Genomic DNA, 24,970 nt, shown 5'->3' with positions numbered 1-24,970 from the left:
TTTCTTCAATCAGTGATGAATAGTAAGATGTTCTGGCTTTGCGGAGGGCTTTCTTATAAAGCAGCAAACTATTTCTCCAGGCTAAATGATGATCCTCTAAATTTGTGACACGCCATTTCCTCTCCAGATTACGAGTAATCTGCTTTAGGGTACGTGTTTGAGAATTATACCACGAAGTCAGGTACTTGTGATTAGAGACCTTAGTTTTCACAGGAGCTACAGTATTGTAGAATATTTAGCTGATTTAGAGTTTAGAAATGTGTTATCATAGAATGTAGAACTATTGTAGAGACACTGACACTGCACAGTAAAATTTGCAGTGTCAAACTAACACTTAAAGAGTTAAATTTAACACTGTTTCCGAGTCTATTTGGTCCCATTCAGAATTGGTGTTAAATCAACTCTTTCTATAGTGTTAAAATTTTAGAGTAAATTTAACTCTAAACAGAGTAAAAATTTAACACTGAGTAACACCGCATAGTGTTAAATCAACTTAACACTACTAGTAGTGTCATATTATTTACTCTATCCTAGTGATAAATTAACTCTATTTGAGTAAAATCCCACTGATTTTTAACACTGAATTGTGTTATTTGAAATTAACACTGGGGGTTCAAAGAACTCTGATGGGAGTTGATGTTACTCTATACTGTGTTATTCATACACTAATCTCTAGTGAAAAATTAGCTCCCATAGAGTAAAATTTGTAATTAATTTTACACCAAATAATGTTACTAAAACTCTTCCTGTAGTGTTACCTTTACACACAATTCACTGTTTTGCAGCATGAAAACCTGGTTTTTAATAATGCTTTTACATATAAAACAAGTGAGCAAAAACCACAACTAGATAATACATTTAACAGCTTTATTTTTATGTCAGGCTCAAAATATAAAAACATCTCATGTAGTGTATAAAACACTTTAAAACAATGAATTAGTTCAGCATAAAACGGCAATATGGAACGACATACAGGGAGGAATCTGAAATGCCATACTTGATTTGAAGAAGCAACACAGCTCATTTATGTTCAACACCTTCAGCACCATATTGGGATGCAGTCTGACCCTAAATGCATGATAATGGTCATCAAAACACAGGGTTTCCATCAGTTTTCGGCAGAGCAATACAATGCCATCTTTCACAACAGTACTTTTGATCTTACAAAAAAAATGTGCTTTAAACAGTTCATCAAAAGCACCAAGTGAAGAGGTAGACTTGCATGGTATGGCATTCTTGTCAAGAATAATGAAGAACTGGTGGATGTCATTCTTTTTCACCCCAACAGCCAGGAGGTAGGGTTGAGTGCTGGTAGTGATGGCATCAAGGTGCTCTTGGATATTTGTTCCAGTCTGAAAAGACAAATACAGACAGGCAATAAGAATCAAATGTTTCTTAAATTGGTAATTCATAACATAAAAATAGAAAAGAAACACAAACCTTCTTGAAGACCACAAGACGCCTTTCTGCTTGAGAAGCTGACACCTTTCCTGGTCTCTTCCGACCCTGACCAGATGGTGGAATCAGATGTAATAGCAATGCTGAGAGGTCACTGTCCCAGCCTGAAAAAAATATTTGTTTTTAATAAAGTTGAATCATCATCAACAATATATTTCAATGCATTGATAAAACGTTTGAGTAGACCCAAAAGACAAAAAGGATAACTGTTCTGTGACAAACATTATCAACCCGTTCTCACTCCCAAAGCGTAACATTTTACGCTAGGTGACAAATCGTCACCATATTACGTTTTCGGCTACCCACCACGTTCCTAAATGACGACCTCGGAAAAAGAGGAAATATGAGAACCGTCTGGACTGAACCTACACATGTTCGCTCTTTTTCTTCAAATCGCTTAGAAACACGCTATTTAACATCATTAAAGTCCTGGTTACGGTCTGGAATAAGGTTATGGTTAGGGCTAGGGATAAGGTTAGGTTTAGGGCTGGAATACAGGGCTGGAACGTCTATTACCGCGGGAGCGTCATTGCACTGGATTCCAGCCATAACCCACCGCGTACCATAAGAACGCCGAAGGTCTCCTTTCGCGTTCCTCAGGAACGCCGCGGGACGTGACAAAACGTCGACATGTTACGCCTCGGGAGTGAGAACGCTCTGACATTATATATCAATCAATCAATCAATCAATCTTTATTTATAAAGCACTTTTCATACAGAAAAAATGTAGCACGAAGTGTTTTACATAGTTAAAAGCAGCCCACCCCACCCTCCAACTCACTCCCCACACTCTCAATACACATATATCCCCCCACCCCCACCCACACACACATACACACACGCGCACACTTAAAGAGTAAAAATTGGGCTGGGCTCGCATGAGCCAAGTGAGGAAACATTATAACAGAGAGCCGTCTGCACCGGGAGCCGGTCACAGACCGCAGCCTCCGGGCTGGGCACACAGCAGGAGGGAGGCCAAGGAGCCCCCCAACCAGGCTGAGAGGACCCCAGAGACCAGCAGCCACGGTCAATAACAGCCCCGGTGCAGAGAGCGCCCTCCGAGGAAATACTGGAGATATGACGCAATACGATATATACAGGGTAAAATGATAAAATAAATAAGAACAGGATACAATATAAATATAAATATAAATAGAGTAAGAAGATTAAAAAATGAATAAGAATAAAATCAAAAAATATTAGGTAAATCCTAAATTAATAATAGAATAACAGGATAGAATAAATAAGCATAAAAAATAAATAAACGCTAAGTAAAAGCTAAATTAAAAAGGTGGGTCTTGAGCCTGTTCTTAAAAACATGTACGTTCTCTGCGGCCCTGAGCTCCTCCGGCAGGCTGTTCCACAGACGAGGATCATACCACTGAAAAGCTGCCTCTCCGTGAGTATGTGTCCTGACTTTAGGGACAATCAAAAGGCCAGTACCAGAGGACCTCAGGGTCCGCGAGGGTTCGTATGGTAAAAGCAGATCTGAGAGATAAGAAGGCCCAAGACCATTAAGACATTTAAAAACCAATAAAAGAACTTTAAAATCGATCCTGAAACACACGGGGAGCCAGTGCAGCGATTCTAAAACCGGTTTAATGTGGGCCCGCCCTCTGGTCTTCGTCAGCACACGAGCTGCCGAGTTTTGCAAGAGTTGTAAAGTTGAAATATTCTTCTTAGGAAGACCAGAGAGCAGGGCATTACAGTAATCAATGCGACTGGTAATAAAAGCATGCATCAGCATCTCCGTGTTGGCCCGAGAGAGAATAGGGCGGACTCTGGCTATATTTTTTAGATGATAAAATCCAATTTTGGTTACATGTTTAACATGTGGGATAAAACCAAGCTCAGAGTCAAAAATAACACCCAGGTTTTTCACTTGTAGCGAAGGACATAGTGAAAATGCCTCTAATTTAGACAAGAGTTTCTCTCTCTGAGCCTCAGGACCGACAATTAAAACTTCAGTTTTGTCCTGGTTAAGCTGTAAAAAGTTTTCTGCCATCCAAGATCTTATATCCAAGATACAGTTAAAAAGGGCATCCATTGGTCTGGTGTCATCAGGAGACACGGAGATGTACAGCTGCGTGTCATCAGCATAACTGTGGAAGTTCACTCCATGCCTCCTGAATACACTGCCGAGAGGCAACATATACAAATTAAAAAGTACAGGGCCTAGAACCGACCCTTGAGGCACACCACATGTCATTTTATGGATCTTAGAGGAGCATGTATCCATACTCACCATAAAAGATCTGTCAGAGAGATAGGAAGTGAACCAGTTGTGTACAGCACCAGAGAGGCCCACCATGTGTTTTAGTCTGTTTAAAAGAATAGCGTGGTCTACTGTATCAAAGGCTGCGCTTAGATCCAGTAGCACCAGGACTGAGAGCTTTTGGGCGTCCCAGTTACATCTAAGATCATTTAAACCTTTAGGAGAGCAGTCTCTGTGCTGTGGTTCACCCTAAATCCAGACTGGAATATCTCCAGGATCTGTCTATCATTCAGAAAATCAGTAATCTGCGTAAAAACAAGTTTTTCTAAGACTTTACTTAAAAATGGTAAGTTGGATACAGGTCTGTAGTTATTAAAATCATTACAATCCAAATTGCTCTTCTTCAGAAGGGGCCTCACCACCGCCGTTTTAAAGGCAGCAGGGAAGACACCCAACTGAAGAGAGCAATTCATCATGTATAAAAGCTCAGCCTCAAAAAATCCATAAAGTGTTTTAAAGAGTGAAGAGGGGATTGGATCTAAAAGACATGTGGTGGGTCTCACTGTGGAGAAAACCTTCTGAAAGTTCTCAGCATTAACCAGGACAAAGCTGTCCAGTGTCTCCTCAGGTACAATCGAGCCCTCAGATGTGTTTACAATCATATCGCGATTAGATAAAATATCAGATCTGATGGCGCTGATCTTTCCCCTGAAGTGGTCTGCAAACTGCTCACAGAGCGAGTCTGTGGGGGTTCTTTTGGAGCTTTTAAAATCAGGGTTAAATAAATGATCTATGGTGGAAAAGAGGACCTTGGGATTATTTTTGTTAATACTGATTATTTTGGCGAAGTATGAATTTCTTGACTTCCTTAATGTATTATTGTACATTTTAAGTTGCTCGGAAAATATTTGATGGTTGATATTATTTTTATTTTTCCTCCATCTCCTTTCTGCTGCCCTGCAATTTCTTTTGAGTTTTTTGACTTCTTCGTTTCTCCAGGGTGATGCATGTTTTACGTTAATCTTTTTGGTGGTGAGTGGAGCAACGGAGTCAAGGCTTTTCTTCAGTTTGCTGTTAAAATAACTAAAAATCAAATCGCAGGGTGCAGGTAAAATCACAGGGGGGCATTTGACTAAAACCCTGGTAAAATTTGCAGCCACTTCAGAGGTTAGATAGCGCCTCCTCACAGTTCGCACTGAGGTCTTCCGCTGAATAAAACCGGTGATGTTAAAAAACACACAGTAGTGGTCAGAGACAGCCAAGTCAACAACAGAGGACACGCTGGTGGACAGCCCATGGGTGATGACCAGGTCCAGAGTGTGTCCTCTGTTGTGAGTCGGCTGCGTGACGTGCTGGATAAAATCCAAACAGTGAAGAATGTTTAAGAATTCTTTTGTTGCAGGGTCAGAAGGATTATCTATGTGCAGGTTAAAATCACCGGTTAAAATTATCATATTATATTTTGAATGTATGTTTGTTAAAAATTCTGAGAATTCCTTGATAAAAGCAGCGCTGTCTTTAGGTGGTCTATAAATTGTGACAGATAAAACTGGAGGGCTGCTGAAAACAATAGCATGGAATTCAAAAGTGGTAAAATGATCAAATAAAATTTGTTTGGTGGTGAGTGTGTTGTTGGCTAAAGATGCAGTCCCACCACCTCTCTTACCACTTCTAATAGAAAAAGAGAAACTAAAATTTGGTGGGGAGGCCTCAGTGAGAACAACTGGTGCATCCGAGCCCAGCCATGTTTCAGTTAAAAATAAACAGTCAAGTTTATTATCTAAAATTAAATCATTAATAATAAAAGACTTGTTCGACAGAGAGCGTACATTTAAAAGTGCCATACTGATTGAGACTGGTGGATTATTGACAATAGAGTTGAATGGATGTTGATATTTTTGAAGAGGCCGGAGGTTATTAATGTTTTTGGAGTTACTGGATTTATGATAATTCTGTTGCTCTCTGTTTGTGATTATGACGGGTATTGTGTTGACTGTGGGAGAGAAAGGTCCTAGTCCAGAGTTTTGTGTATTACTGTTAAAAGTGGAACAAATATAGGAGCTGGGACCAGGGGAACATCAGTCAGTGGCAGACAGTGGCGATGTGCGGGAGTGCTGTACGCCAAATTGGCGGACAGCAAACGGCGTCCCCAGGTGTTGAGGTGGAGCCCGTCTGCCCCAAAAAGATGCCTCCTCTCCCAGAAGGCATCAAAGTTGTTAATAAAACCCACGCCGTGGGAGATACAGGCAGAGGAAAGCCAGGTGTTAAGGCTGAGCAGCCGGCTGAAACGGCCTATCCCTCTGCCACAGGTGGGGGTGGGCCCAGAGATAAAAGCACTCACCTGCAACTGACCAAGGAGGCTGAAGAGTTCGAGGAAGTCCAACTTCAGCAGCTCAGATTGCTGTTTGGGGATGTCATTGGTGCCGATGTGGATGATGAGCCGGTTAACCTGTGGGTGGGATGCCAGAATGTTGGGAATTCTGTCCACTATGTCAACAACAGTGGCTCCCGGGAACGACAGCGTGAGCGCCCCCCTCATCCGCACGTTCCTGACGATGGAATCCCCGAGGACCAGCGTGGAGAGAGGAGGTGCCACCGAGGGCTGTTGGCCATCTGAGACGCCCGCGCTGCGACACCGGGGGTGTTCAGATGGAGATGCGCCAGCCGGACTGCGTGAGTGACTCCCAGGTAGCCGCGCCGTGGGTCCTCTTCTCCGAGGAGCCGGGGTAAAGCACAGCTCTCCGCGGTGAGTTTGCACCACAGCGTCGGGTTGCCCGCCGCGGCTCCGGGGGCGTAGTGGTGGAGATGGCGCAGACCTCAGCGACACAGCGGGATGGCGAGGGCTAGCGGTCAGAGGAGGAAAGTCCACAGGATCCCGGACATTGAATTTATTCTCCAATACTACCGCACCGGAGGGGTGAGGGTGCGAGAGATGGATCCTCCTGCCCCCTCTGCAGCCACCACGCGTCTCAACCATGGTCCATGGCGCTGGTTGGAGTGGAGTGGAGCTGACCAGAGCCTTGGGTCTGGCCCCTAGCTGAAACCAGGAGTTCTCGTCCTTGGCAGAAGCACCAGCGACGCAAGTTGAGAGCCTGTGTTGACTGTTGGCGGGATCTTGGGACACAGCAGCTGGATGGTGCACTGTGTCGGCTAGCTCAGCGCTAGTAGCGGTGGTTTGAGCTTTGACAAGGAGGATCGTGTCAAGTTCGCATTCAGCCCCATGGATTTGGTATAGCGTGGATATCCTTTGTTCCAGCTCGATCACTTTTTGGCTCAGGTTGATGCAGCTTTCACAGCTGGATGTTGAGGTAAGTGGTGCCATTCCGGAATCTCGTACCGGCGACAGCGTCAAAAACAAAAACAGACACTGCCACTTTAGCTTACGTTAGCTATGCTAAGAATGTGCTAATCAAAGAAACAACAGCTCACCAATGTCATCATTAACCTCAGTGGCATCCTCAGGAGAGTCAGCTGCCAGCAAGAGTTCTTCCAGGTCACTGGTAGAAGGAAGCTTTCTGCCTTGTTGGATAATCCTTCTTTTGAATGTTGTTGGCCACCTCTCCAGCAACCTGCCTGACACATCCTCACCAAACATCAGTACAAAATCCTGTTCGATCTGTAACAGGGATAGAGAATAGAGAATTATATCTGCTTTCTATAAAATATTAAAGTGTGTTTACATTGTCAAATTAATGACAAATATTTACCAAGCCTTTGATATCTTTGAAACGTGGAAAAACAGACAGTATGTTGCTTGACAGCAGGAGGTCAAGGACCATGTTGTGACTGTGTCTTCATCAGCTGAATTGTTCATCAGAGAGATTGCTTCCTTGCACTCATCCTCACTCAGTGACTTCTCTGTAACAAACTGCAACTCTCGTCTGACAGTTGGTCCACCACACTGGTCTTCACTCGATGATCCATCTCCTGGTGCTAGACAATATAAAATACAGCTTTATCAAAACTAATAACAACATTTAATAACCATTATTAATAAAGAACCACAATGTGGAACAGTATTATGTATTTCCACTGAATTATAAATGTTACCTCTAGATGATAATCGCCTCCCTTTAGCAGTGCATCTCTGTATGGCTTTAATCCTCCAGGCCAAGTACCCAGTGCCACCCTTGCCATCATAATAATGTTCCTTGGAGAGTGACATGTACAGACACTGATAAATGAATAAACAAAATAAGTTATGTAACAATGAAGAGTTGATAAGGACATATATTTTAGCAGGATTTAAAATGTTTAAACGTGATTTTGGTTGTATCAGTTATTACTATGAGCTACTTACATAGCCATTTTTGGAGTACGGGCCACTGAGGTAAGAGAAAAAGGTTACAATTCCTCTGGCATACATTTCTTTTACCTGCCGTGGTGGTGATGTACTGCAAGATCAAAAGGAAAAGAACTAGTCACTTGGTCCGATTGTATTCATTTATTATACGTTCTCCACCAGGTTTGTTGGTGAGAATCAATTCCACCAACTGGAAAACACAATAAAAACATTCTACATGTTGATATAACCACTGCAGTTCAGAACACTTAAACTACAAACAAAAATGACACTGTTAGAAGAATGTGGAAATCTGTTAACTCTTACTTGCTTAGCTTCTGCATCCAGCTTCTGACGTTTCCTAAAAGGGCTGTCTGAAAGGATGACCGTACCCTGTGAATCTGATGAATGTGGCAATGATAACTGGGACAGCTCAGGAGACACTTCTGCAGCAGCTGTTTCCAGACCTCAAAAACAGGAGCAAAACAAATGAGTTTACATGGTCTCTCCATAGACACATTTTATAAACTCTTTTTAATAAACAATGTAATAATGATACTAAAAAAATGACATCCAGTGAAACACACATCACTCAAACAAACCTTTTTCATATTTGATGGTTAGTACCCCAGTTGAGGGATCTGTTACTATATCCTCAAATATATCATCATCCAATTCAGTCCCTGAACTATCAAAAACTTTCACTCATTTTGTTACGGCTGGCACACCAAACTTTGCAAATGCTGGAAACAAGCACACAAGTTTGAATAAACAAAAAGATTACATGACATCTAATGTTTTGTAGCCTAAAATGAAGATAATTTCAAGATACTTTTTCAAAAGTGACTCAAATAAAAAAAAAACTAAATTACTAAGCGCCACTAACATGCTTGATAAGTGGTAGATTAGGAGTGACACTCACATTATACAGTTTTTCCACTAAATATACATTCGTAGCTAAGATGATTCCAAAACGTAGATCATTTTCAATTAATCATAAAATGCAGTTTGAAAAGACTAAATAACAAAAAGAACTTAAAGCACATTGAACACCTTTTTTTATACAATGTTGGTTTCTTACCGGCAATCAAAATTCCTTAAGGCTTGGCTCAGATACTCTAGCAAATTTCTGCACACCTCCCAGTTTTGCTTTAAGCAGCATGCTTCCTGTAGACAGTAATTTCTTATAGTCAGTGCTCTTCATTGAACTACTGAAAACAGAAAATGTTAATATTAAACCAGTCCCATAAATACCAGTAAAACAGCCTTGCATTGTTATTTCTTACACTGTATGTTACTTTTTTTTTTCAGTGTAACAAGGTGTTTCAGCCCCTTGGCTGTAGTTTTTAAGCCTTTACTAAATGAGTATTTCACCTACATGAAATATATTTCTCAATACAAAACTAAAATAGTTATTAGTACTTTTACCGTTTGTCTGATCTAACTTAGCACTAGGGAGTCAGTATTTTGTTCATCTTTAGTTTAACATACTGAACAGTCTGCTAACCAAAATGGAAAAAGGTAACTTGTGTCAATACCATCATTAGTTAACATCAAGTTAACTCACTACAAATACAAACACTGCCATCTTAAGTTCAAACTACTAAAAGAAAACATTACAAACTGAATCCTGGATATTTTGAATACTTTATCAAGTTTATACTGCCTGCTGGTTGTAATCATTGTAACTGTAAAATCGCTAAAGTGTCATTCCTATTTAGCTTTAATTAAGGAAAGGCAGTTATTATTTATTGTTTCCTTGTTTTCTATGTTTGAGTTCTTGTATCGTTCATCACGTGTTAGGTCTGTTAAGCTTGTGTTGTCATATTTAGTTTCAGTGTTTCCTGTTTTATTTTGAAGGAGTCGTGTGTTCTTTGTTCATTGTATTTAATTTCACTTCCCCTGTCCTGTCATTAGGCTCATGTCAGTCAGCTTTTCCTCCATGTGTTCCCACTTCCTCTAATCACCTCCTGTGTATTTAACTCCTCTGTTTTCAGTGTGTCATTGTTAGATCGTCTGCTTTGTTTGCAAGCCAAGAAGTTGCGTCAAGTTTCCTCATGTCAAGTCCATGGTCCTGTTGTAGGTTTTTAGTTAATTTATCTCACCCAGTTTAGTTTATTGTTAGCCTTGCATTTTGCCTTTTGTATACAGTTATTTTGCCAGCCTCAATAAACGGCTTGTTTTCTGTTATTCAAGTTATGTTTCACATTTTGTTTCTGTCTGCATTTGGGTCCACCCTTCACTCTACACACAGTCAGCCCTGCTGATTGTGACAAAACGATCTGACCAGTCATGGACCCAGCAGACTCTGCTCTCACCGAGTGTCTGGAGGAGATGGCTCAGATCCAAGCGATCCTCAACCGCGTCCTCACGGCACCCGATTTCAAGAGCAAGCTTGTAATGGTTAATGTCGCTGAGGCTATTATGAAGAGGGATCCCCGCCTCCTCCAGCTCCCGGACTCACCTGCCTTTTACAAGGATAAAGGAGATGCTGCAGGCCCAGGAACTGTCGAGTCATGTAATGGCTTCCAGCACCTCCCAGTCACAGCAACCCCATAACCAGTCATCTCCACCGCTCCCTCTAGAGCCTCAGAGTGTCCGTATCGGCTCGCTGAGGTTTGCCACAGCGCCCCTCCCTTCGGTGCCGGCACTGCCCCCCTGCTCGCCAGTTTCCTCTTCGCCATCACGGATTAGTCACTCACCCTCACAGTCTCATTCAGACTTCACGTCTCCAGCCTCATTTCTGGCGAGGTTGTGATCAGAGGATGAGGAGCCAGACCCCACAATTAGCCCTGCTTCAGTCACAACTGCTTCTAGAAAAAAGCGGCATTCATGTCGTCAACGTACCTCACAAAGGTTTGAAGTGAGTGACTATATTTTGGCTCCTCATGTTTTTTCTAAGGTGAATATTAAAACTAACACTGCCTTACCAGTTCATGGGCCCGCCTATAAAAAGACTGTTTATGATTTTGAAATTACTAAGACTGAGAATGTTTCGGCCAAGTCTTCCACGGACCATCTTATCCCTTTGCAAAATTATCTAGCTTCTCTGTGCATTGATCATGCTACGAACTATGCTTCCAGGCCAGGTTGGAGCCAGGGGCTGAGTTGCAGTTTGTGCAGCCTAAAACAAAATGTCAGCAGTGTGGACCGGAACAGCCAACGTTAACTCAGGTTTTGGAAAAGCGATGAAAAATGTCAAGAGAAAATCCACGGGCAGTTAAAATAACAGAGGCTCTGACTCATTTTATCGCTCTGGATGACCAGCCAATGCCAGTCGTGGAAAACATAGGATTCTTTTCAGCATACTCGAGCTGCGATATGAAATTCCCAGCTGCCCACACATCAGGGAGATGATGGTGCCAAAACTTTCTAAAGAGGTAAAAACAAGCAGTGTGTGCGCGATGTCAGTCCTTGGTTTAACGGCACAGTGGACTGATGATCCACGGGCAGATGGGGAGTTCGTTCGTCAATGCCAAATAATTTTGTTATTTTGTTTGTTTGTTTGTTTACAATATGGACACTCTGCAACAATTTAAAAGTTTCTTTTATTCTCAAACCTAATTTGTATTTATTTTATTCCAAACAGAAGTGTTTATTTATTGTTCCAAAAGCTCGAGACAGTGCCAATAGTTCAGTGATATTTTGTTAAATTACAATGTGGAGACTCTGCAATAATTTAACAGAAGTGCTTATTTTTCACTTGAAATTTTTTTGTGGTCATTTTTATTAAGATATTATTTATTATCGGCAGAGAATAAAATAAAACCTGTCTTCCAATTCATTGTGTGTGTGTGTGTGTGTGTGTGTGTGTGTGTGTGTGTGTGTGTGGGTGGGTGGGTGGTAGAAGTATCGGCAAGTACTCAGATCCAAGTATCGGTATCGTATCGGTTTGAAAAAATTGGTATCGTTGCATCCCTAAAATCTTTCATTTTATATTTTATGCAACCGTTTGTTTTGTGGCGTTGCAAAATACACTGTTTACAGCAATATTTTTTCATTGTTTGAATACCAGCATGGCCAGTGAAGATGGGGCAGAACCAGGTAGCTCCAAAAAGAAGGACCAGTCAAAACAAATCGAGGACCTTATTCCTAAACGATGGGTTACCTCTGTAGCATGGACCTGGTTTGGTTATGAAAAGTCTGACATGGACCAGAAAAACTTTACTATGCAAATGTTACGCCCCTAATCTAGGCGTGTAGGGACGCACATAAGGTTGGAGGAGAGAGAGACAAATCCCCGCCCTGGTTCCCAAGCCAAACATCCAAACCAGTTGTGAGTAAAAAAAAAAAGGTGATTTTATTTAAGGACAAGAAGCATAGCTCCAGGGTGAGCCCAGGCCAAAATAATAAACAAAACCAACTAAGTCCCACCAGAAAAGACTAACTAAACCCTAGGAAAGAAAAAGAACAAACAAATGACAGAGCTATCCCTCGCTCCCTGACCAAGAAAACAGGAGAAAACGATTCCAAAAGAAAAGGCAGCTCACCCCTTCCGCTTCAGCCCATGAGTGCCTAAGCTCTCAGCTAATGCACTAGGAGCGGCTTTTACAATTCACCCTCACACAAATACACAAGATAAGCACAGGCTGGGAAAACCAGGGTCAGGACCGCGATGGCTGTCAGGCTACTCGCTCGTTCCACACACACTCTCTCTCTCTCTCTCCCCCTGGAGCTGTCAGAGCAGCTTTTTGAACGTGGTCACCTGTTCCATGGTCCAATAAGCTGCTCACTACTCTTCATTAGGGGAGGGACCTGTAAAGAGTCTTAAACACAGTAAAGAGACACAGAACAAACAGCCCACACAGTGTTCTTATGGCCACAGCCGTAACAGCAAATTAAATTCAAATTTTATTTGTCACATACACAGTACAACATATAGTGAAAAGCTTGTGTCGAAGCTGCGGAAAGGCTGCAGACTAAACATGCCTGGTCTCAGTCATGTTTACAAACCTTTCAGTTAATTAGAAATCCCAGTCCAATTATCAGCTCAAACATCAAATGACATGAATGCTTTAAACGCATCAATATTAGCTCTTCTCTGACAGCATGGTGGGAGTTTCTAAAAATGACAGTCTTCATTAATCCCATGCAAACGTACACCTACCTGGAACAATCCAGACATATTACAAAACAATAGTATGATAAACTTTCCAGATTGGAGTTGCAAAGGAATTAAATACTTGGAACATATGTTGGAAGGAACAGACTTTGTTTAATTTGACAGACTAGTTACACAATATGGGATCAACAAGAAACGATTTTTGGAATATCAACAAATTAAATCCATAGTAAAAAAGAAATTTAATCCCAGTGAAGCTGAATTTGTCACGGCGAGTGAGAGGAGCCGTGTGGAGGAAATGAAGGAGAATCCAAACGCAGGCAGTAGTGGAGAAGTGAGGGTGGTTTATTGAGCACAAAATAAGGACAAACAGCAAATGGAGCTCGAACTAAACTATACTGGGAAACAACTAAACTATAGCGCAGAAACCAGAACATGAAGCAGGGCAAGCAGAGGCAGACGATGATAGACAGCAGGGTAAACACACGAGCGAGACATGGTGGTTACACAGACGGACCAGCAACTACAATGACGGAGGACACGACTTAAATACACACAGAGAAACACGGGAATTACACACAGGTGGTGGACACAGCTGGGAACAATCAGTAAGATGAGACAGAGGTAAAACTGAACACACTCACATGAGACGCAGACCTTCACAATAAAACATCACACGCAGGATCGACATTGAGAGACAGACAGGAAATGACATATGAAACTAAACCCACATCTTAAACCCAGATAAACAGAAACATGGAACTCTAATAATAGACATCATAATCATCACCATAAACACAACAAGAGAACAAGAAAACAATCCCAAACTAAAACCCAAACATAATAAAACTCAAAATACTGGGTCCCACGGACCCAGAACCGTGACAGAATTACAAACACCACCAAGTGTGGTAAAAATTTTTAGTCTAAAACCCCCCAAATTATTGTCTGAAATATACAGAACACTTTCTAAAATAGATGAATCAATATCCCTTCCTATTGTAAAATGGGAAGCAGATTTATCAATCAACTTAGACCCAAACCTTTGGTCTCAGATATGCTTAAAAACCTTTCAATGGATCAGAAATCCCAGTTTGCAATTAATACAATACAAAATATTACACAGAGTGCACTATACAGGTCATCGAATGCTCAAGATAGGCCTTACGTCTTCTAACAACTGCTCACACTGTCAAGGCAGTACACCGAACAATTATATCCAAGGTCTTTGGTTGTGTCCACCAGTTCAGAAGTTTTGGTGCGGGATATGCGAAGACTTATCAAAGTGTCTGAAATGTAAAATTCCAACCTCCCCTTTAGTGTGCTTCTTGGGCAAACTGGATGATATCACTACAGAAATGAATACAGCCCACATGGTTTTCACTGCCCTATGCATAGCCAAGAAAACAGTCCTCATGAACTGGAAAACTAAAAATAATTGTAATTCTAACCAATATAGAAACCATCTAATAGATCACATTAGTCTTGATACAGCCTCTGTCAGTAGATTAGATCAATCCCTCTCGGCTCCTTTAATCGGCTCCATCACCTAGTGGGGGTGGGGGATTGTAATTTGGTCCCGCCTTTGCTATTGCGGTTGATGTGGGGGTAGGGATGGGCTTAGGGCGTCTGGAGAGGCCCTAGGGACATTTTCCCTGGAGGGCTTAACCTGGGGGTTGTGGTCATGACCTGGTTAGGGACTCTGGTGGCTGTTAGATGGTGTTATCTTAATGGCTGCGTGCAGCACGGCTGGGGGAGGGTATGTGCTGGCGGTTATGGGTTACTGGCCTGGTAGGCTGGCTGGGTCCGGGGCGGGCATGGGGGCTTGGGGTTCTGGGGGTGCTCCGCCTCCGGGCTGGGGCTCTGGCTGTGCCTTGGAGGCTTGGGTCCTGGTTGGTGTGTCACTGAGGTTGTGGGCGGGTGGGTGCACGGGGGCTCAGCACTGGCGGGGGGGCTCTGGTGCATCGGCCAAACTGGGGGGCTTTAAAATGGCAGGGAGATTGTTTCATCCTTGCAGGAGTTCACTCTGCAGGTGGAGGAGAGATATAGTGGAGAATTAACTTAACCTGGGTGTCTATTCTCTTTTGCGGTCTGGGAAATGATTGGCCCTTCCTTCCTTGCCTCCCCATCCCTGACTGCCTCCTTCCCACTCCACCACACCCACCCACACATGCAGGGCCTTGGAGTGCAGATGTGTCACCAGGGTGCAGGGGAGGCATTCCCCTTCTGGCCACCTGTGCCTCAATTTTATTCCACAACTTAGACATCCACATTACTCACACTCTCATAACACATACACATAGGGCCTTGAGGGTGGGCACGCTATATGGCATCCAGGACGGTCTGTGTATTTAACCTCACTAACCTCATTTTTAGCACATAACTCTTTTAAAAATATGTCTCAGTTCACAAAGAGAGATTTTTTTTCTCTTTCTCTTTTTAAGTGCCCTTTCTCACTGTCCCTCTTCCCTTCTGTTTTTCTTTTCCTTCATCTTTCTTTCTCCCTTTCCTATCACTCAGTCATGTCTGTCCCGTCTGTAACAACTGAAAATAAAATAAAATAAACAATAACAACAAAGGTTGATCAAATGGACCAATACGGCAAGGCCGTGATGATCCATTTGGCAAAGTAAATCCATTGGGTATCTTTGTTGGTCTTCAGACAACAATTCTGATGGCTAAAGAACCAAATGGGACAGGCATTACAGAAATTCAGTAACCAACATATAAACATCATCTGTGCAAAGATATATGTTTGTAAAGTGAAACAGTGAAAAATTACAGCACTGTCAATACATGACTATCCAGACGTTGTACAAAAAAATTAATTAACTCATTCACTGCCAGCCATTGGCAGTGAATGAGTTAAACCCATTGACTCATTCACTGCCATTGACGGCTATAGACGTCAATGGCAGTGAATGAGTTAAGAAAAAGAAATTAATAAATTTTATTAACATAACTAAAAATGCTTTTTTAAAATATATATATTTTTTTTTTTGAAGAATTAACCACACATTTACATGGTAATGGCCCTTTTCTGCCATGCACACGGAGCGCTTAATTAGCCTCTGGCCCTTTAGTATTTAGTATTTAGTATTTATTTATTTATTGTCATTGTCAAGAACAATGAAATTGCGTTTGGGGCTTCCATACAACCCAAAAAAAGAAGAAAATAATAAATACCCCTTAAAACCCAAGTGTACATATTTAACCCAGTGTGACTCCAATGCAATAAGACAATCCTTAGCAATAATGTTCGTAGAAATTCAGACAGACCTGAGAAACATGACAAAATACAACAATGCAACCCATTCAATATTATTGTACTGTGAGAGTGAGATATGATATCAGATATGATAGTTATCTATTAAAGAAAGAGGGGGGGGGGGGGGCAGGAGGGGGAAGAGAATAAAGATATGATGCACCAATGCAGACCAGTTCATTGCTATTAAGAAGTTGGATATGGTTATTGTCCGTGAGAGGGGGGCAGAGAGTTCAGGAGCCTCACAGCCTGTGGATACAGGCTGTTGGCCAGTCTGGATGTTCTGGCCTGTATAGACCTGTACCTTCTCCCTGAGGGCAGCAGATGGAAAAGGTGGCGCGCAGGGTGATGTTGGTCCCGCAGGATACTGTGCACCCTCCTCAGACAGCGAGTGGGGAAGATATTACTGATCTCTGGCAGACTTGTTCCAATAATTCTGCCAGCTTCTTTCACCACCCGCTGGAGTGCTTGCTGATCGGCCTTGGTGCAGCTGGGGAACCACACTAGAAATCCATACGTCAGAACGCTACTGATGGCACAGTTGTAGAAGTTCAACATCAGAGATCTGGGAATGTGTGCGCTCCGCAGTCTCCACAGGTAGTAGAGGCGCTGTTGGGCCTTCCGTGCAACTGAGGTGATATGGTTGCCCCAGGACAGGTCCTCGGTCACAGTTACCCCCAAGAATTTAAAACTGCTCACCCTCTCCACCGCCTCACTGCCAATGAAGAGAGGCAGATGGTTGTTATGACCCCTCTTCCGGAAATCTACAATGATCTCCTTGGTCTTTTTGGTGTTTAAGACCAAGTTATTGTCGTGGCACCATGACTCTAGTTGTTGCACCTCTGTCCTATAGTTTGTCTCATCATTGTTGGATATAAGTCCGAGCACTGTAGTGTCATCTGCAAACTTAACAATGAGATTGGACGCGCAGGAGGAAATACAGTCATGGGTGAAGAGAGTGTATAGCAGAGGGCTCAGAACACACCCCTGAGGGGCACCGGTGTTGACCACAAGGGTGGAAGAGGTGTTCTTACCCACTCTGACACTCTGTCTACGGTTAGTGAGGAAGTCCACAATCCAGTTGCACAGAGAGGAGTTAAGTCCCAGTTGGTGGAGTTTGGGACGGAGTTTGTATGGCCGGATGGTATTAAAAGCCGAGCTGTAGTCTACAAAGAGGAGCCGTGCATAGGTGTTCCTGTGTTCCAAGTGCTTCAGTAATGTGTGCAGCACTGTGGCGATCGCATCCTCGGTTGACCGGTTCTCCCTGTATGCAAACTGGTGCGAGTCCAGGGATGGTGGAAAAGCAGCTCTGATGTGTTTAATGACCAGTCTCTCCAGGCATTTGGCGGGAATGGGGGTGAGTGCCACAGGTCTGAAATCGTTCAGACATGTGACATTTGACTGTTTTGGGATGGGAACGATGGTTGCTGCTTTGAAACAGGATGGTACCAGTGAACAGGACAACGAGGTGTTATATATAGAGGTGAAGACGTCCGCCAGGTCCGCAGCACAGTCTTTTAGCACCCGGCCCAGCACTCCATCTGGCCCGGCCGCCTTCCTGGTGTTAATGCTCCGGAACACACGCCTCAGCTCATGAGTGCTCAGGACTGGAGCAGGATCGGTTGAGGGGAGGGGGGACAGGACAGGGTCGGTGTTCTCCCTATCAAAACGGGCATAAAAGAGATTTAGATCCTCAGCCAGAGTAGAACTGTCGGCTGAGGGTGATGGTGTTCTTCTTTTGTAGTCCGTGATAGCCCTGATGCCCTCCCAGACCTGCCTTGGGTTTGTGTTGTTCTCAAACCTGGCCTCGATACGCCTCCTGTGCTGCTGCTTGGCAGTCTTGATGCCTCTTCTCAGGTTGGCCCTGGCAGCACTGTATGCCTCCTGGTCCCCGGATTTGAAAGCGTTGTTCCTTGTTCGAATAAGTTGTTGAACTCCGTGTGTCATCCAGGGTGGATTATTAGGGAACACACGGAATCGTTTCCAAGTTGTTACATTGTCCACACAGAAAGAGATGTAGTCCAAGACAGTGGAGGTGTAACTGTCCAATGCGACACGATTGTCAGTGTCCTGCACCTTGAATGCATCCCAGTCTGTGCAGTGGAAACAGTCCTGAAGCATCGGAATAGCGTCCTGCGGCCATGTTCTCACGGTTTTGGTTGTAATCCCAGTGCTCTTGATCTTTTGTGTGTATATTGGGTGTAGCAGAAGGGAGAGATGGTCTGACAGACCCAGGTGGGGATAAGCCTGGGCTCTGTACGCATTCGCCATGTTGGTGTACACCTGGTCCAACGTTCTATCTCCTCTGGTAGCACACTTCACATTACGGTGGAAATTGTGAAGTACAGATTTCAGGTCCGCGTGGTTAAAATCCCCAGCCGCAATAAAGACACTGTCCGGGTGTGCTACCAGGCTGTTATTGATGCTGCTGCTCAATTGTGCTAACGCTAGCTTAGCATTAGCATCTGGTGGAATGTAAACAGCGCAGATGTAAACGGCAGAAAATTCCCGAGGGAGATAGAATGGACGGCACTTTAACACCAACACTTCTACCTCTGTACTGCACAGTCTTTCCGTTACCGTGACGTTCGTGCACCAAAAGTTGTTAATATAGATGCACAGTCCCCCGCCAGTCTTCTTACCCGAGTCCGCAGACCTGTCGGCTCGATAGGCGGTGCGGCCTGGTAGATCAATAGCCGCATCGGGAATGGCGCTGTCCAGCCAGGTTTCAGTGAAAATCATGCACGAACAGTTATTAAAAGTCCGTCGAGTGGCGATCTGCAGTCGTATTTCATCCAGTTTGTAACGGATTGAACGGGCGTTGGAGAGGAATATGATCGGGAGTGGTGGTTTAAACGGACTAGTCTTTAGCCGTGCCCACAGGCCTCCCCGCCTGCCTCTCTTCTGCCTCCGCTCGCAATGTCTCCTCCTGCGGCTTGCTGTTGCGGGTAGCCCCGGGGGTTGCTTAACGATCTCCGGGGGGATGAGATACTCGGATGTTAGTTGAAGATCTCCACGGCTTAGTTGTAGTAGATCATTTCTGTTGTATTGAAGTAACCCCAGACTGTGTGAAATAATACACAGTACCACCAAAAGTGCAAAAGTGTAGGAGCTCCGGGCCGCTGCGTCTGTGCGCGCCGCCATCTTAGTTTTACAGCTTTAGACTCTGAAGGGCTGTAACTTTGGTTTCTTTTGGTCAATTTGCATGATTGACACTTCTTTTTAATTGTTTGAGCCAATAGAATCACAGTAACGATGCCACGTTCACGTTACTTCAACCAATCAGACGTTCCAAGGCCAAAACCCACGTGGGCCCAGATTTACTGTATGTGACGTCTGTCCAGTCACATGTCTGTAGTTGGGTCTAAAATGGAGGTTGTTGACGGAAAACGGCTCTGATGCGGCTAGGAAGGCGTGGTAACTGCTGATAATCATGTGGCTACCGGCGAAAATAACAGAAGGGGCTTAAAGCACTTGTTGCAGGCTGCTGAGTTTGCATCTTTTGCTGTGAAGTACAGCAAGCCTTTTGACGGCGTCGCCTTGGGCATTTTTAATCTGTAGCTCTGCTCTAAAAGAACGTACGTACCTGGGCCCGCCTACTATCCTTGGAAAGGTAAAATGATTGGCTAGAATCCAAAGTGTATGACATCTCAGGAAAAAAAAAGCACAGAAATAAAGCACTGAAATATGCGCTGCTTTTCGTTCTGGTTACTACCGTTTATGTCAGAACCGGTGCCGGATACCGGTACCCATCTGTACTGTTCACAGACACAAACTACATCTTTCTTGGCTCCTACCTCAAAGCACATTGTGCGCTGTCAGTCCTGCGTGCTGCACAACAACATTCAATATTTAGTATTTACTGTTATTTACACTTAGCTAGATTAATGCAATGGTGTTGTGTTTATTGTGTTGCTCTCTTCTTTGCTTGTTTTTGATAGGTTTGTAGCTTGAACCCATTCGCTGGAACGTTGAGGACAATATAATTACACAGCAAGCAAGACACGAAGTAGGCAAAGTTCTTCATGTTACTCATGCATGAGGGAGACCTGCCTGGAGCCAAGTGTCGTTCCACCACTTGACCTCCGTCAGACTCTCAGCCAGGTTCCCCATAGCACTCCTTTTATTGTGGTTACATGAATATGCATAGGTTCATTAACGTATGACGTCTACATACAAACAAAGAGTACCGTGTGTGTGTGTGGGGGGGGGGGTCAGAGTGTAACCCCATAAATAACTTCCCTAAACCTGCTGGTCTGGAAGTCCAACAGTTCATCTAAACAAAAGGCACTTAGCCTAAAACAGATATAGCCACGTTTATCCTACCATAAAACAATAAGACAAGGTACGACCTCTCTCGTGCTCCCAGAGTGCTCTCTAATGCACACAAAGTTTGCAGACTATCAAGGATCAAACCTCTACCAATCTACAACTAATTATAAAACTCTAAGCATATATAAGTAGATATTTCTAAGCATAAATGACAATCAACAATACAAAACCTAACAGTTTTCTCTTTGCTTGTCTTCTCTTTTTTTCTTTTTTCTTCTCTGAACAGATGATCCAGGAGATTTCTTCTTTTCAAGTGCTCTTTCTCGCTTTCCCTCTTCCCCTCTGTTTTTCTTTTCCTCCCTTCTTTCTTTCTCCCTTTGCTATCCCCCAGTCATGTCTGTCCCATGTGTAAAAACTGAAAATAAAATAAAATAAATAAATAATAATAACAAAGGTTGATCAAATGGACCAATACGGCAAGGCCGCAGCACGCCATGTAATAAATACTCACAAAGAAAATGACAACTTGTATCCAAAAATCTAAAAATAAAAATAGTTTCATGCAACAGTCAAAACACTCGAATCCAGGTACACGACACCCAGGGATGGTGGACTGACCAATACCCACCAACTACAAACAATAGCAACACTTCTTGGAGTCTGACAACTTTTATCTTCATAAAGATTGCTTTACCACTAACCAGTCTCACTTCTCCCATTGTGCTGGAACTCTGAGGCACAAGACCTTGAATACCTGAGTGCATAGTCAGAGGCTAAAGCTCTCTCAAGCACCTGTTCATATGCTCATCTATCCTCATTCAACCAAATACCACAAAACAGTTTATCAGGGAGGTGGACACCTCATACACAACTGTAAGTACTATTCTTTCGCAACAGGTTAATGATAAAATGTGCTTTTTTCTCTCACTGGCTTTCTCTGGTAGAACAGAATTATGATGTGGGCAATTACGAGGTCCTTATTGTGAAGATGACATTGAAGGAGTAGAGACACTGACTTGAGGGCTAATTATTAGTCATCTGGGGAGACCGTAAGAATCTTGCCTGCCTTCGATCAGTCAAGCACCCCGAGTAACGATAAGCTGGGCAGACTTTTTTCTTTGCACGTTTCAGCTTTAACATCATTTATCATGTAGATTGTTGTGAGTCTGACTTGATGTTTGAGTCACAACTGGAAAATTCCATTGTCACCCAGGTCAGAACCATGCCATCACTTTCCATCTAAGGTATTTTTTGGTGGATTTCTCTTCAGCAGAACAAGTGGGAATACATCTCAGTCTGGACATTAACCTCCTAGGACCTGGCATTCACATATGTGGACATCACATTTTGGGTTATTTAGACCAAAATAATCAAATTTTGCTCTACAAGGACTTGATATTCACCTACGAAGACATTATACCGCTACTGTTCTATCGAAATTTTAAATCAATATCCTCATATGTGGCTCTCATTTTACTTAGAAACAAAAATTAGGTAAAAAAAAAAAATCTGGTAATTCAAATCATATCAATATCAAAGAGAAATTAAAAGTGCATGCCATGAAAGAGTTCAGGTTTTAGGAGAGTATGCATCAAAAACAGCATCTCAAGTTTGCCTCCTGCTGGCCTCCTGCATCTTTTACCAATGTCTGGAAGACAATCATCCCATATTGTTTTTGATTTTATTACTGGTCTTTCTCCCTCTTAAAGTAACACAGTTCCTATTTCAAGAGACTGAGCCGTCTGTTACCTTGGTGCAGCATAACTTCCACTGCTGTTGCCATCTTTGATGAACCACAAAAGAAGCCTTTGTGAGAACAGTGAAACAGAATAAGTAGTTGGCTGATCAGCAGCACACCCTAAATCCCTGTCGTGTTTCATTTCAGAAGATCTGGTAGTACAATATCTCATTAGAAACACAATCAAGAAAGCTGTCTCCGAACTATATCAGTCCATTTAAAACTGTTGCTGTCGAACTCAAAATTTACAATAACAGTAGAGAGTGCATAATGTTTTCCAACTAAGACCAGTTCAGTCTAGTTCATTATGTGCTCCAACCAGCCAGTCACCACCTTCCCAGGGGACTGATGGTCCACTGACAGCGTTCCTTTTTGCGGAAATAAGCGTCTTACCGCTATTGCTACTGCGATGACATTGTACTTTTATCAGGCCATTACTGGAACTGCTGTGTTTGTTATTATTATTAATGCAAATGGATTTCAGGAAATCCATTTGGCATCAGAAGTAGCAAAATTTATATATGTTATGGGTCATGTTTGTAAAATGTAAGTAATTAAAATATAAAATTAAGGTATCACAAGACATGTCAATGGAAAATTGTATTTAGTAGTCAGTATAATCTTTTAGTGATATAAGTTTGCATATGGTAGTATACTGCATGTAGTTATTTGTATTAGGAAATATTCAACCATGTATATTTAGAGGCATATAATCAATTGTGTGTGATCTCTAGCAGGCTGCAGGCTTGGCGTGCACCCCAGGAATGCACCCCCACGTCCTGGGAGAACGAGAGAGCTTGTACCTGGTTTTATTGTTTTATGGCAGGATTAACGTAGTTACGTTTGTTTTAGTCTAAGTGCTTTAACTGCTGGACTTCCTCACCCTTCTCCTGACCAAGGATGTACCTTTTATGACCCTTTGATCAGCAGGACACACACACACACACACACACACACACACACACACACACACACACACACACATACATACGTTCAATGGAGTATAAAATAAAGACCTGGGGCAGTGCTCAGCGCGAGTCACTGAGACTGCCCTTGCTAGCAAGAAGTTCTGTGTGTTTCTCTTCTCTGAGTCTTTACTGAAGAAGTGTTTTAGAATATTTTCCCTAACAAATTTGGTCCTTCGAGCCGGATAGAAAATATCAGAACTGTTATCCGTGACTCTGTTCCAGGATCCAGCACTGATTCCCGACGCCGTGGGGAGCCAGCACCGAAGCCTGTGCACAGCCCTCTTGGATGAGGAGAGAGCCCCAGGACATTAAATTTGGGTCTGGGCCGGTGTTATAATCTGGTCCACGGCGGTGGGATTCACTCCGATGATCTGAATCACCAGTGGGACGTCAGGGGTGAGAAACACTATTTTGGTATATAAGACGGCCGCAAAAGTTTAAAGAAATGTGATAAAAAAAAAGGGTTTAAGTTCGCCAAAAGACTTGTGTTTTGACCAGTTTTAAAGGTAGCTGAAATTATCTCGTGACAAATTAGGTTTAAGTTCGCCAAAAGGAACCGTGTTTTGACCAGTTTTAGAGGTAGCCGAAATTATCTTGTGACAAATTAGCGCGCAAATGTCTATGTGTGTGTATGTGTCTGGAAGTAAGTTGATTTTACAGCACAATACGCTGCTGAACTACTTCCATTTTTGTTTTCTTTGCTGAGGCTCACGTGCTGGTGACAAAGGAGAACGGTTGAGTTTCATCTCATAAAACTGATACCGCTTCACCGTTAGGGTGAAGTCGAAGGCCATATCAGTAAACCACTCTGAAGTCAAGCGTGCCAGCGACGGCCCAGCAAAATCTTTGAAAATGGGGGATAAACAAGTAAAATTAACACCTGATGAGAAATGTCTAGAAAAACAGCAAGCCGGAGCACGATTAATCCAAAAGAAAGAGAGAGGAATGCATCGTGGAAGAGCAAGAGGTAGAAGAAACAAAAGTAGACAGTAACTCAGAATAGGATAGCAGCTCAGCTGAAGAGAGCAGTTCAGACTAGGAAGAACATAATAATCCCTCACCCAGTGAAGATTAGAGATCACAGTAGTTTGAAGTAGTTTAAAAAAGGGTTGGAAACAGACCCGACTGAATAGATATAAATACAAGAGGAATAAAGTAAAATAAACAAAAGGCTAAATCACAACTTAATTTAATGCATTCAAACCAATAATAAAAAAGATAACAACCTATAAACTGGTATTAATAATGAAAGCAGATAATTCACACAAACAGAACTATGATAACTGTGATAACTGGAGTGTGCAGCATTTCCGTGAGAAGCTTTTCTGCACCTTGACTTGTGTGTAGAGTGTTCATAGCATCAGCATCATGTTTTTGTTTATTTGTTTTGTTGGGTCAAAAATAATTAAATAAACTGGTGATCATATTTATGAATCACCATGGTATCATCGGCCATGTGATTTATTTATGCAGATGAAAAAGTGAGTGTGAATGTGTTTGACGTCACAGTGTTTTTTTGCGCTGTGTAAAAGTAATTGCCTTTGATTGTGAGTGAGAGCGGTGATTCTGCAGGTCACGAGCTATTGTAACGAAAAAAGGGGAAAAAAGAGTGAAAAAGGGAAAGAATTTATATTGTAGATGAAAAAGAACAATCATAGGAAAAAGGTTTTGTGTTGATTAGCCAAAAACAACTACAATTTTATTTTCTGC

The 24,970-nt window shown here is 42.7% G+C and overlaps 1 pseudogene; it reads right to left on the bottom strand.

The window, feature by feature from the left end:
* Positions 1-1,020: 1,020 nt before the first annotated feature.
* On the bottom strand, positions 1,021-10,639 carry LOC146563470 (uncharacterized; annotated as a pseudogene).
* Between the last annotated feature and the right edge of the window lie 14,331 nt (positions 10,640-24,970).

Source organism: Mchenga conophoros, linkage group LG11 (genome assembly GCF_057382185.1).
Source record: "Mchenga conophoros isolate Kocher_MC1m ecotype Shallow Benthic linkage group LG11, M_conophoros_male_GT1.1, whole genome shotgun sequence".
Lineage (NCBI taxonomy): Eukaryota > Metazoa > Chordata > Actinopteri > Cichliformes > Cichlidae > Mchenga > Mchenga conophoros.
The sequence above is the reverse complement of the archived record's forward strand: the minus strand, read 5'-3'. Positions and strand labels throughout refer to the sequence as shown.